The sequence below is a fragment of the Ursus arctos genome, unplaced genomic scaffold (genome assembly GCF_023065955.2).
Source record: "Ursus arctos isolate Adak ecotype North America unplaced genomic scaffold, UrsArc2.0 scaffold_21, whole genome shotgun sequence".
NCBI lineage: Eukaryota > Metazoa > Chordata > Mammalia > Carnivora > Ursidae > Ursus > Ursus arctos.
Genome location: NW_026622886.1, coordinates 28,389,405 through 28,401,924, shown reverse-complemented (window position 1 = coordinate 28,401,924; position 12,520 = coordinate 28,389,405). Strand labels below are relative to the sequence as shown.

Sequence of the window (12,520 nt, the reverse complement as noted above, 5' to 3'; positions counted from 1 at the left end):
TTCCTCTCCCACTCCCCCTGCTTGTGTTCCCTCTCTCGCTGGCTGTCTCTATCTCTGTCGAATAAATAAATAAAATCTTTAAAAAAAAAAAAGAGTTCAATTGTAGCACGTTAATTTTGCCATTTTAAGTTGGATTTACAAGTCTGGGATGATCATTGAAGAAATGCATTTGGAAGTTATCAGCCTATTGCAGTATCTTAGCTACAAGAGCGGATGGGCTCACCTAGGAAATGCACTATAAAGTTTACAGGCCAAAAAAATAGGCAAAGCCAGTTAAGAAATCTAAGAAGGTATAACCACTGAGTTAGTAAGAAGCAAGAGAGCAAATACTGGGGGCTCACTGAAGCAAGTCTTTCAAAAAAGAAGGACATATCATTTGATTCAAATGTTGCTGAAAGTTACAGTATAGTGAAGACAGAAATCACTACTGAATTTGGAAACGTGGAGGATCGATGGCCTTGGTAAGGATGATATTGGTGAGGTGATGAATACTGAAGCCTGAGGGATGGGAATTTAAGAGCAAATGCTGTGTTTGAGAGTGAGGACAGTGCAAGCACAGCACAGTGCTTTAGATAAATTGAGCAATAGCTGGAGCCAGTGTACTACTTGCGGGATTTATTACATGCTTATTATTATTTTAATAAACACATTTATCAGTTACAATATGCCAGACACTTTCTTATATGCTCTATAAACATCTAATTTAATAGTCATAGCAAGTCTAGGTTGGAGACACTATTGTTATTTCTGTTTTGGTGGAACTTTGAGGACAGAGATATTAACTATGTTGCCTAAGATCACACATCTAGGAAGGTGTGCAGGTGGTAATTCAACCCAGGTCATCAGAATCAATAGCATTCTCCAGAATCTGTCCTTCCAACCTTGTTGCTCTCTATGGTGCAGGATATCTGTATGTTGGAGTTTATATACTGATGGGAATGTTAGTATAAAGAAAATCTGATGATACAATGGGAGACGGATAATTATAGGAGCAAATTCCTTGAGTATGCAGGAAGGGATCTAAATTCAGTGCACAGATAGAGAGTTTGGCTTTAGGAACAGGGATTGTTCATACATTGTGATGGGACAGAAGGCTAAATATTTTTGTGCAAATTAGGATTTTAGCTTTGGTGCTAAGAGAGTGAGAAAGTTCCCTTCTGATTGCTTCTATTTTCTATGAAACAGGAAGGCAGGCCTCCATTTGAGAGTGAGAAAAGGAATTAAAGTGACAGAGGATTGAAGAGAAGAGAGAAGGTACAAAATAGTGGGGGGATGATGCTGGGCTTTTTTTGTTGGGTGTGGATCAAATTTAAACATTTGAAAAATAATAAATGTAATGATTTTATGTAATACTATTAAGCACTTATTATATGCAAGCCTTAAATATATTAATATATTAATTCATTTACTCCTCTCAGCAATAATATTAGTACTATTATGCCAATTTTGCATTTAAGAAAGTGAAGACATAGAAAACCATAGAACAGTTTATTGGTTAGGACTCCATTAGCAAGGGACAAAGACCAAACTCTCTCAGAAGCTTATCGGCTCAATGTGGGCGGGTCCAGGGAATGTCTAGCACAGCTGAGTTCAGGTTCTTCAATGAGGTCATATAACCATTAATTTCTTCTTTTTGGTTCCCTCTGTGTTGGATTTATTCTCAGTGTAGCTCTTCCCCAGCACTCCCATCTCCCAAACCATTTTCATGGTGGTGGCTTCTGATAGCTTTAGATTCACATCCTTAGAACTTAGTAACCTCAGTGGAAAGAGACATTCTCTTTCCCAGTAGTTGCCACACAAATCTCAAGATGATCTAGGATAGATGCTGTCCTTGAATTGATTGCTGGAACCAGTGGGATGGAATTCCCTGATTGGCCAAGCCTACCTCATGGAAAGGGTAGTATTGGTCCCACCTAAACTTCATGGGCTGGAAGCTGAGGAGGGATTGCTTCTTAAGGTAGATTTAAGATGTTCTTATTACTAGAAGGGGAGCTGGGTACAAGGCAAGGGAAAAATGAAACTCTATTATTATTATTATTAATTACCTTCAGTAATCTCATGAGGTCATTTAATAGTTTACCTTCATTAATCTCATGAGGTTCTAAGGTCATCTAAACCAGCCTAATGAAAGATATTGAAGGTTTGTCAAAACTAAGAGTCAGCAATATTTATATTCTTGTAGATAGATAATAGGTGCGAGTTGAGCAAAATTATCAGAATTTTGATTTGTTCTTCCTAATACTTTTTAGTCATCTCCTGAACACGTGCCAGTTTACAAGATTTTGCTCAGTTTGCTTTAGCAAATTGTGTTCCATTTTTGTTTTACTAAACTGCAACTTGCACTTATATAATGATGCCACTGGAGGAAAAATTCTCAGTGATGTTTGGAATAAATAATAACCGTAATTTGATGCATGGGGAGACTGTTCTCAAAGGTTAAATAATTGATTTCAAGATTCACATGGGCTGAGAAGAAATAGAAACTCTGTTTTGACTTCTTATTTTGCTTGTTCTTCCCTATTCCTATTTTCCCTTCAGTGATTAATTTTCTCTAGGGAAAAGTTGAAATTTGATTTAGTAATATAAATGACCAGGATGCTATTAGAAATCCAAATGGGAATACAAAATACCTGCTTCCGTTGGACTCTTTGCAAAGGTTTTAACTTTGTATCTGAGAAGCAATTGTCTGTAATATGAAATTGTTAATGTCTCATACCATAGTTGTAGGGTTGTTTTGGAATTACTATTTTGGAAAGTTTCATATACACAAGTCCTGATTATCTTATAATGAGCTCTGATTTACTTACCACTCAACTTCAAAAATTGTCTGCTCATGGCCATTTCTTTCTTCTATGTTATGACTGCGTTTGCACTTTATAAAAGTAACCTTTTTTATAGTGATCGTAACACTGGTAAAAACAGTTTGAATTACAGTGAGGCTGGTGTCAGAAAACTCTTTAGGTAGCTCTTGTGTTAATCTAGGTGAGAACCTGAATTTAAATAAGTGAGAGATTGGATTTTAAAAATATATATGCAAAAGATACAAGATCTGTATCATCTAGCCATTGGTGGAATGAGCGATGCTCTCGAATAGTCCGACAAGGGAGAGACTGGTGTCTTTTTTTTTCTTCTTCAGTTTAAGCATCATCAATATGCTACTCAACTATTTTGAGTACTCGCTAGAGCTATAACTCTCTTTTATAGTTAGTACCTAAAACCATGATAATAGATTTGTGTAACTTTTAAGTATATGTTTAAATATTTATTTATTTTAGAAGGAGAGAGAGCATATGTGGGGAAGGGCAGAGAGAGAGGGAGAGAGAGTCTCAAGCGGTCTCCGTGCTCAGGGCAGAGCCCCACGTGGGACTTGATCTCATGACCCTGAGATAAGACCTGATCCCAAACCAAGAGTTGGATGCTCAACTGACTTCACCACCCAAGGACCCCTATTTATACAACTTTCTGATTAAAATTTATACTCAGATTAACATTTGTTACAAAGTTTTGTGGAATGAGAAAATAAATGTTGATTTCCTGGTGTTTGAGAGAGGAAGAGAACATGTGGGAAGGTACCTGAGACAAAATAGAAGGTTAATAAGTGTGATTGTGGAACTAAGTAAATATCTTCTTCAGAAAATAGTTTAGAAACAATGCTTTAATTTTGGTTTTAAACATCTCACCTACTTCTAGAAATTGCCTGGGTATGTCTGTAGTAGGAATACAATAGAATATTTTGTCAATTACACCTCAATAAAGCTAAAAGAGAATACAGTAGAATAAGATTGTAAAAGTACAGATTAAAGAGGGAGAAACTCAACAGTAAAAACAGAAGGAAGCAAGTAGATAACCATCTGCCATTGTTGGAGTAGTTATGTACCTGTGAAAATCGGGGGGCTGGTCTGGTTCTATGATGCTGTGAGTAAAAGAAACTTAGTTTTTATTAAATGTATTGCTATATAAATGTATATATCATGTATACACACACACACACACACACACACAATCAGTATTTAGTGACTCAGGAGGTCAACTTACAGCAGTACGTGTTTTAACATGTAGATATCACAAACAGAAAAGATAAACATGACTTTGATTTCTAAAATCTTTATTGAAGTTTATATTGGCATTTCAAATACAACAAACCATGAAAAGTGACTCCCTTCCTACTCTAACTTCACCACTTGTAACAACATCAGGGAGGAAGACAGAAATCCTGTGCTTTGATCATCAAAATATAGTGTCTCCATAAATTGAGCACTTACAGGATGGCATTATGGGGGTTGATACTTACAAAAACACAGTGGAATAGATAAAGTGCAACTTTATCTTTTCACCTTGGACATTTATAATTCCCACTGTAAGAAAAGCTTCCCCTACCTTTCCTCCCTTGCCCCCATCTCAACACTTCCAGGGAACTTATAGTACTTCCAGTAACGTGTTTGGTCACCAAACTGCCAGAAATTGGAGTGCAACACTGTTTATATACAAATCTGATTAGTATTCTTTGGAGAGGATCCACTTCATTGGTTCTACTCTGTCTGAGAGCAGACAGAGCCTTAAAGTGAGACCATTCTTATTTTTCAAAACCATAACCTCTTCTGGAAACTGTTCTCTTTTTAATGAAGTGAGCTATCAGGATGGAAAAAAATCTCTTACTTGTCTTATGTCTAATATACATGGATAACTGATTTCCGGATACGAAACACATACTTTTGAAATAATGTTTTTCTTTAAACTGTGTGCAATAGTTTACTTTAGACTTTAAATATATCATCAGTTATTGTCTCCTTTTTAATTTAAATTGTGTTAAGATTTTATGAGTCCTTTTCACTTTGGACACTCTGCTCTCTCTGGGTTAATTGTTTTGTGTGCTTTTTGGCATCAAAAGAAAGGAATTAAAATAAAAACTCAATAAATCAAAAAATTAAAAAGGCAACTTCAGTAAATCATGGAAAGAATCTTTTAAAATTAGTGACCCCATCCAATGAAAACTCCAATTCCAAGACGAGTAGAACTTTGGGATTTCCTGTATCCTTAAAAACGTCTCAAAAGTCATGAGAATAGTAGCCACATAGCAATGCGATTCCTCACTTACATTTGCAAATGTTAACAAAAATAGCCATATGATGACAGCTCTTCAGTTTGGCTAAATACACTATTCTAATTAAGAAATTAGAACTCTGGGAGAGACACAGCATTTATTAGTTCATTCCTTCGTTTTTTAATCCAGGAAGTATTATCGATAATCTGTTATGCTCTGTATCGGATGTTAGAACTTAAAGTATGAATAAGATACGTCTGTACTTTATGCCATACACATACCATTACTAAGTCTCAAATATGATTGTCATGATAGCCAAGGATTTATTTTTGTGCTTAAAATAGAACTCCCCCCAAAATGGAGGCCAATTGACTTAATGAAGTGCGGTGTTAATAAAGTTTCTGCAATAGTTTGATAAAAGTGGTGAGTGCTATAAGAACACCGGGCTCAAAGAGAACCTGGGACAGTACCGTATTCAGCTTTTCAGCAGCTGTCTGATCACATTCTATCTCTGTATGTACTTTTTTTTTTTTTTGCAATAGTTCCATTACCTACAACAGTGACTGACACTCAAGAAATATTTGTTAGATGGATGAATGAGGCAGTAAATTACCATCGTCAATCATACTCATCAGAAAAATTTTCATTAAGCATCATTTGTATTTTGGATAAATGGCCTCTCTTGCCCCAAATTAAAGAATCAAGTTGACAGGCAACCAATTAAACTCGTAAATACACCTTTCTATTTTAAAATTCAAAATTGGTGATGTAGCGTCAAGAATATAACATGATCTATGACATGAAGTGATTTTATTAACTGAATTTTAATGGTTATGCGGTGTTTTCCAAACTTAATTTATGAGTTTGTGTTGGTTTTGTATTTATATAAGGGTTAGCATACAGCGTTTATAAGTTGCTGTGGTTGTTAGATCTTGTTCTCCATGAAGGAATGAGGAAGCTAACCTGTCTAGACTCACTCTTGGAGGCCACTGCAGACTGTCAAGGGCAAAGAGTGACATTTACTGAGTGCATGAATGCACTGGCACAGCCTTTAGAGGTAAGAGTGAGGATGGAGAACACTCAATAAGCCATTTTGCTGTTTACAGGATCTACTTCTGCTTTCTGAAAAACACTGGAAAATTCTTTTTTTACTTTTTAGTTTTCAGAGGTTGCATAGACTGAAAGCAGCAGAGCACTTTTCCTTATTGTTTGAATATGACCAGAAATATCAATTTTGAAATGAAAATTGAAGGAATAAAAGCATAGCTTAAAGACAAAATACTCCAAAATACAGTCCTTCGGTACTGTATGGTGCAATTCAGTAATCCAAAGCGCATTTTCAAGCATCAGATATGAGCCTGCCACAATTGTAGGCACTTGGACCCAGCAGGGTAGAAAACAAAGCCTCTGAACTTAGGGGCTGATATTTCTGTCTACTTGAGGACAGAGAGAAGAGTGGAAAAAATACTGGGCTGGTGATTTGGAATTGCCGTGCAAACTCAGATGCTATTTAGCTTTTTGACATTGGCAGGCATTTCACCTTTGCTTCCTTGTCCACAAAATGTGAAATTGGGCTTTTTTTTTTTTTTTTGAATAATTTTAAACTGATAGAAAAATTCTAAGAATAGTACAGAATGCTCTCATGAAATGTTGATTCATAAAACAGTGTCAATACCCATTACAATAATGTCTCTCACAACAAAGGATCCAATCTAGTATCATATGTTGTGTGTCGTCGTCATGTCTCTTCAGTTCCCTTATATCTGGAATTGTTCCTCAGTCTTTCTTTGACCTTCATGACCTCAAGTTATTTAAATATTACAGGCCAACTGCTTTGTAGGCTTGAGCATTGTGTGGCGTTTCCTTTGATTAGAGTCGGGCTGTTAATATCATAGTAGTGATCGCGTGCCTTTTTCACCATTTCATCAGATGGCGCTTCGGGTTGTTTCATCTCATCGTTGGTAATGTTAACTTTGATTACTCAAGGAATCTTGAGTATATCTTCCAGATTTCTTCACTGGAAAGCTATTCTTTTCTCTTTTATAATTCGTGGGTCCTTTGTGAGGAGATACTTTACCCAACAGAAATATCCCATTCTTCATTCAGCTTCCACCCACTAGTTTTGTTGATGTTTTTGCCTGAATTAATTATTATGACTATGGTTGACAAATGGTAATTTTCAAATTCTAACATTGCTTCTACATTTATAAGTTGTCATTTTACTTCATGGAATCCTTTACTATTTATTTCAGTGCAGATGTGTGGATCTCCATTTTATTCAGTAGGAGATAAGCTATCACTAAGTCTTTTGATACTAACTTGTCTCAGTTTTAGCCGTTGGGGCCCCCATCAAGCTAACCTCCCTGTCTGTCTGTCTCACATGGTTCCATCATTTTGTGTGTGTGTGCATTTTCTTGGTTTCTGGATTAACACATTCCAGGCTTATTCTGTAATGTTTTTGCCCTAGTCCTAGAATTAGCTTTCAATCCAAGGAGTCTTGCTAAATCTTAGTGTTGCATATGCTGATTGCTATTGGGGTTTCACTGTTCCCAGGACCTTCTCAGTGCCCAGAGTCAGTGCATATGTATCTATATATCATCTAGGTTTTCTCCTTTTTCATATTTGTAACTTCTTTCTCTTTCTGTGAGAAATCTCAATTTACTTGTTTCTTTGTTCAATTTCCCAGTCCCAAGGACTGTTATCCCACTTGGAAGCTTCCCCGACCTCATGCCCCTGTCAGGCCTTTTTCCTTCCTTGATTCAGACCCTCTAATGGCTCTTTGAATCATTAAGGAAGGAAAGAAAGGAGACAAGAAAGGAGACTATTAATTTTGAACAAGGAAAATACTGGTTGTGCAGATTATTTAAAAACCAGAATAAATGCATAATAATTTATCTGGGTAATATAGTAGTTGTATTGGATTAACTATATGACATTTTATTAACAAAGTAAAGTATAGGTTATATTTTTAGGTTCCATATCTGCTGCCTTGTCCCTTCAAATCTAACGTTCTCTCATGGCAATAGTAGCATCTTTGGACTCTACATTTGTTGTTTACACTGTTTTTCAGTCTTCACTCAGGAAAGGAATGAATACATGGATTTCTTGATTTCATCTGGCTAATGACTGAGAGATATCCTGTCCAATTTTTTGAAAAAAGTATGAGCATTTTTAATTGAAACAATATGAGTAAATTAAAAATAAACTCACTGAAGGAGGAAAGAATCCAGAAACTTCCAGTAGTTTGTGAGCCTTGAAAGAAGTTAAAAATGGAAATGTCTTGACATTCTTATTTTGAAAGGTTGAGCTTAAAAATAAAAGTGACCTGACAAACACAAACCTTGATTAGACATTACCAAAAAAACAAAAAAAAAAGGCTGAGAACAAATAAGTCTGAAAAAGAGCACTGCTAAAGGGCAGGTGATATTCTTCCATGGAAAAAATAATGAATGATGGCTAAATGTATTTCAGAAGGAATTTATGGTTGGATAATACTCTGGGGAGGTAGGTGGCATATTTAGCAAGTGTTCTAACTAACGAAAGAACCACACCTTGAAAAGCTTGCTTCTTTGATTGTCTCGGTTATTATTCATTCCTGTAATCTTTCTAACACCTGGAAACACACAACTTTTTCCTTACAGGGGCATTTCATTTTCAGTTTTTCCATGGCCGTTTCTAAATCTTCAAAGTCTGGTTCTTATTTTAAAAGAAGCTAGTTTTTAAATACATAATGAGTTTCTCCGGCTGTTTTCCAGCATCTCTGCTCCTGATTTCCCCCCTGCCAAGATGAAGATGTATCACAGACTTGTTCCTGCACTGGCTAGTGGGTACCAAGTTTCCTGAATGACAACATTTTTTTAATCACTAAAAAGCTGGCTTTTAGAGCACCTACTATGTGCAACAACCCCATTTGACATCACTGCCTCATAAAACATGCTTGCAGTCACATGGAAAAGATTAGAAAATGCATAATAATTATAGTATTCCAGAATTCTCCTTGTTGATTTGGCTATTTTAATAAGATTCCTAGTTGCAAATGATAGAAATTAATTCAGCTTAACTTCGAAAAGGAAGAATCACGGGGAGAATCTTTAGAAGTTCCGAAAACCCAGCTGAAGAAATCAGAAAACAAGGCTCAGCTGCAGGAGGCACAACCAGGATCTGGATGGAGCTGATCTGGATTGTGGGTAGTTTATACAGAGAAAACTGGGTTAAGGTAAGGAGGCAACAGTGTGATTATAAGCATCTAGAGTAAACAGTCCCAGTTTTTCTGGGGTAATCATGGTTTTAGCACTAAAAGCCCCCTGTTTTAGCAGACCCTTTAGTCCCAGGGAAACTGGGATGGCTGGTCACCCTTCTAGTAACATTTGGCTGAAATTCTATCCTTGTATAAGAATGTGATTTAAATATTTCAGTGAAAACCATGGAAAAGTATGCTTCATAGCCAATATATAAAACCCTGAAATTGAGAGGTAAATTCTGTTAAAATAGCAATTTAGCAAGTGCTTTAACTTAATTCTTCACTATAGTTAGCCTTATTGATCCATAAATCTAGGTGTAGACACAGCTACAGTTAAATTAATAGAAAACTCCTCCACATACGTTGTGATCCATATTAAGCTTCCCATTCACCTAACAGTCTTCACTGGAATCTCCCTTCTCCTGTAACTATTTGTTAACTCACAGTATAAACATTACACTGTCTCTAATTTGCTGGCTAATGCCTTCTGGTAGGTGGCTTTGCTGAGTTCTACCTACATGATCTCATTTAATTCTCGCAACAGCTCTATACAATTGACTCTGAGAAATTTAGTTGCTTGCTCTTGGTCACATATCTAGGAAGCAGTGGAGCCAAATTTGAATGCATATTTCTTTGACTCCAGAGTGCATGCTTTAACAAATTCATCCAAATTGCCCCTCAGTGGTCACTGACATTTTTTTAAAACTGTATTATCTTTTCAGAGAGATAACTCCCTTGTGGACATGTCGTATATGCTGTAAGAGCTGTATATTGGATAGAGTCGTAGTTCTCGAACCCAGGGAGCTTTTAAAACTACTGGTATCTAGATGTTCCCCATAGAAACTCTGATTTAGCTGATTCGGCGTGGGTTCTGACACTTAACATATTTGTTAAAAAAACTTAACTGATGACTCAGGTAGACTTGAGAAACCACAGGTATAGTATATGAACTAGTATCTTTCTAACCATGGAGGTATGAACCATTAAGAACAAGAAGCTGATCTGAGAGAAGTTGAGGCAGGTTTAAAGGATCAGGTAGGGATAGTATGGAAGACTTAAATATCATTGAACAAACAGCAATTGATTCTATCACAGTTATCTGAAGAATGATAATCTTCTTTTCATATCAACACTAGTACTGTATTTACCTCATCTGTCCTCACACTTTATTGCATCCATCTGCTTGGTCACCCACTGTTAAAATAAAAATGCCCGGAAATAAATAATGAACAATTAAAACAAAACAACTTATTGGCAAGCAACCTGGGTGCTCCCTTGTTAGATATCTTCCCTAAATGAAATTATGTTGTATCTGATAATGAGTGAGCACAGTGCAAATCATATCCCTAACTTTCATTTCCAAAAATCCAATTCCAGTTTTGAGCTCTTCCTGGTAAGAGAAAAGTGACTACCAAGAAATAGAATAGGGAGAGGATTCTAAGTGTAGACAGCTGGGAACTGGGAGAGAAATAAAAATTCCAGGCAGATACACAGGTGACATGTAGGTGCTGAGATATAAAGCAAGATAAATAGCCAGAAAGGCAGCCACAATAACCTGAAGATTTTTCATAACTAGTACCCTCTGTCCTAGGGCAGTAAGATTTCTGGAATCCTATTAAGGCAGGACCTGATTCTTAGTTTAGCTAGTTTGATTGTCAGATTGGGTACTTGAGTGTTGTGGTGTGAGAAACAGTAGGAGAGAAGTGATTTTTTTTTCTTTTCTTTTTTTTAGAGAGAGAGAGAGAGAGAACACAAGCAGGAGGGAGGGGTAGAGGGAGAAGCAGACTCCCCACTGAGCAGGGCGCCCGATGCAGAACTTGATCCAGGAGTCTGGGATCACGACCTGAGCCGAAGGCAGACGCTTAACTGACTGAGTCACCCAGGCACCCCGAGAAGTGATTTTTGAAAGCCTGGTGGATACTTTAAATCTTTTTGATTGAATTGTCGTTTTTACAGCTAGGACCATTATATTCTCTTGAAACAATTAACCAACTTACACTAAATTATCTGCATGACCATTGATGCAAAGCAGTTTTTAGTAGTGAAAGAAGGCACACTGAATTCTTTGACTATTTTCCTTCCAGATTTGAAATGACCACAGTGAAATCTGAGTTGAAAATACTTTCTAGTATAAGACTATATATATCCCTTATAGGAAAAACACAAACTCAGTATGAAAGCAGATGTGGTACTTCGGAATAACACCAGCAGGGTAATACAGTTGTTAAATTGGCCCCAAATACCAGCACATATACTTTTAAAAAAAAAAAGGTTGACAGGGAAAACATATCTCTTGGGAGTGTAGGCTAGACCATCTGTCAAAGGGAGAATTGAAACCATATTTCCATTAGAGGTGGTCATTGATCATTTGGTGAGGATTTCTGTAGACAAATTGCATAGACTATGTCATCTTCCACTATCTTATCTTACATATACAGACCTCAGACATTCTTCAAGGAAAGGCAATTTAGCACTCAGAATTTGGGCAGGATTGTTAAAAATGTGATTCCAGGAAAGGAGCTCTATAGACATCAGTTAGAGAAAAAGTAGTTGGAGAAAACAGAGGCTGTGTTGGATCTGAGCACCAGTAAATCAGCAAGAGTATACTTTAAGGCTTAAGCCCAGAAGCAGCTCCATTTAAAAAAAAAAAAAAAAAGAATCTGATTTATTTATTTGGTAGATAAGTGGGCAAAGAAAAAAAAAACTGTAAATGAATTAACTGGAAAATTGAAAAAAGATCTCTCTCTCTCTCTTTCTGGTGGAGAGCCCTAGAATAAACATTACTACATTAATAGAAATATCTTGAATCATCTAATGGCATTCTCAGATATGAGTATGCATATAGGTAGTGTATGAATAACTTGAACGCTGACAGTGAGAGACAGAAAAAATATATATCTCTTTTCAGAAAATGGAATTACTGCTAATTTTTATAATAAGTTTGGGGCAATTGTTTGGAACAAATGACCTAGGTCCTCACATTTTTTTTTTACATTTTAAATCTCCTATGTGTATAATATTAATATCTATAATAGTGTCTGCATAGTATTAACATTTCAGGTTTGTCTACAGAGCAAATAAGAAATACTGTTTATATTCATCATTATTGACATATGATTGCTATTTCCCTTTTCCCATGGATATGTTTTCTTGTTTCCCTAAGAAGATGAAAACTCCTTGCAGGTATGGACTGTATGATCTACTTACACGTATTCTCTGTTGCATTTAATACAGTGCTC

At 36.3% G+C, this 12,520-nt stretch overlaps 1 protein-coding gene across 1 annotated transcript in view; it reads left to right on the top strand.

Annotated features, from left to right (window-relative positions):
• TMTC2 (transmembrane O-mannosyltransferase targeting cadherins 2) overlaps positions 1-12,520 on the top strand; it is a 769,045-nt gene that overhangs the window by 483,852 nt on the left and 272,673 nt on the right. Inside the window, exon 15 of the transcript XR_003316605.4 lies at positions 1,186-1,254. The gene's annotated coding sequence lies outside the window, so the exon portion shown is untranslated. The remainder of the gene's footprint in view (positions 1-1,185; positions 1,255-12,520) is intronic.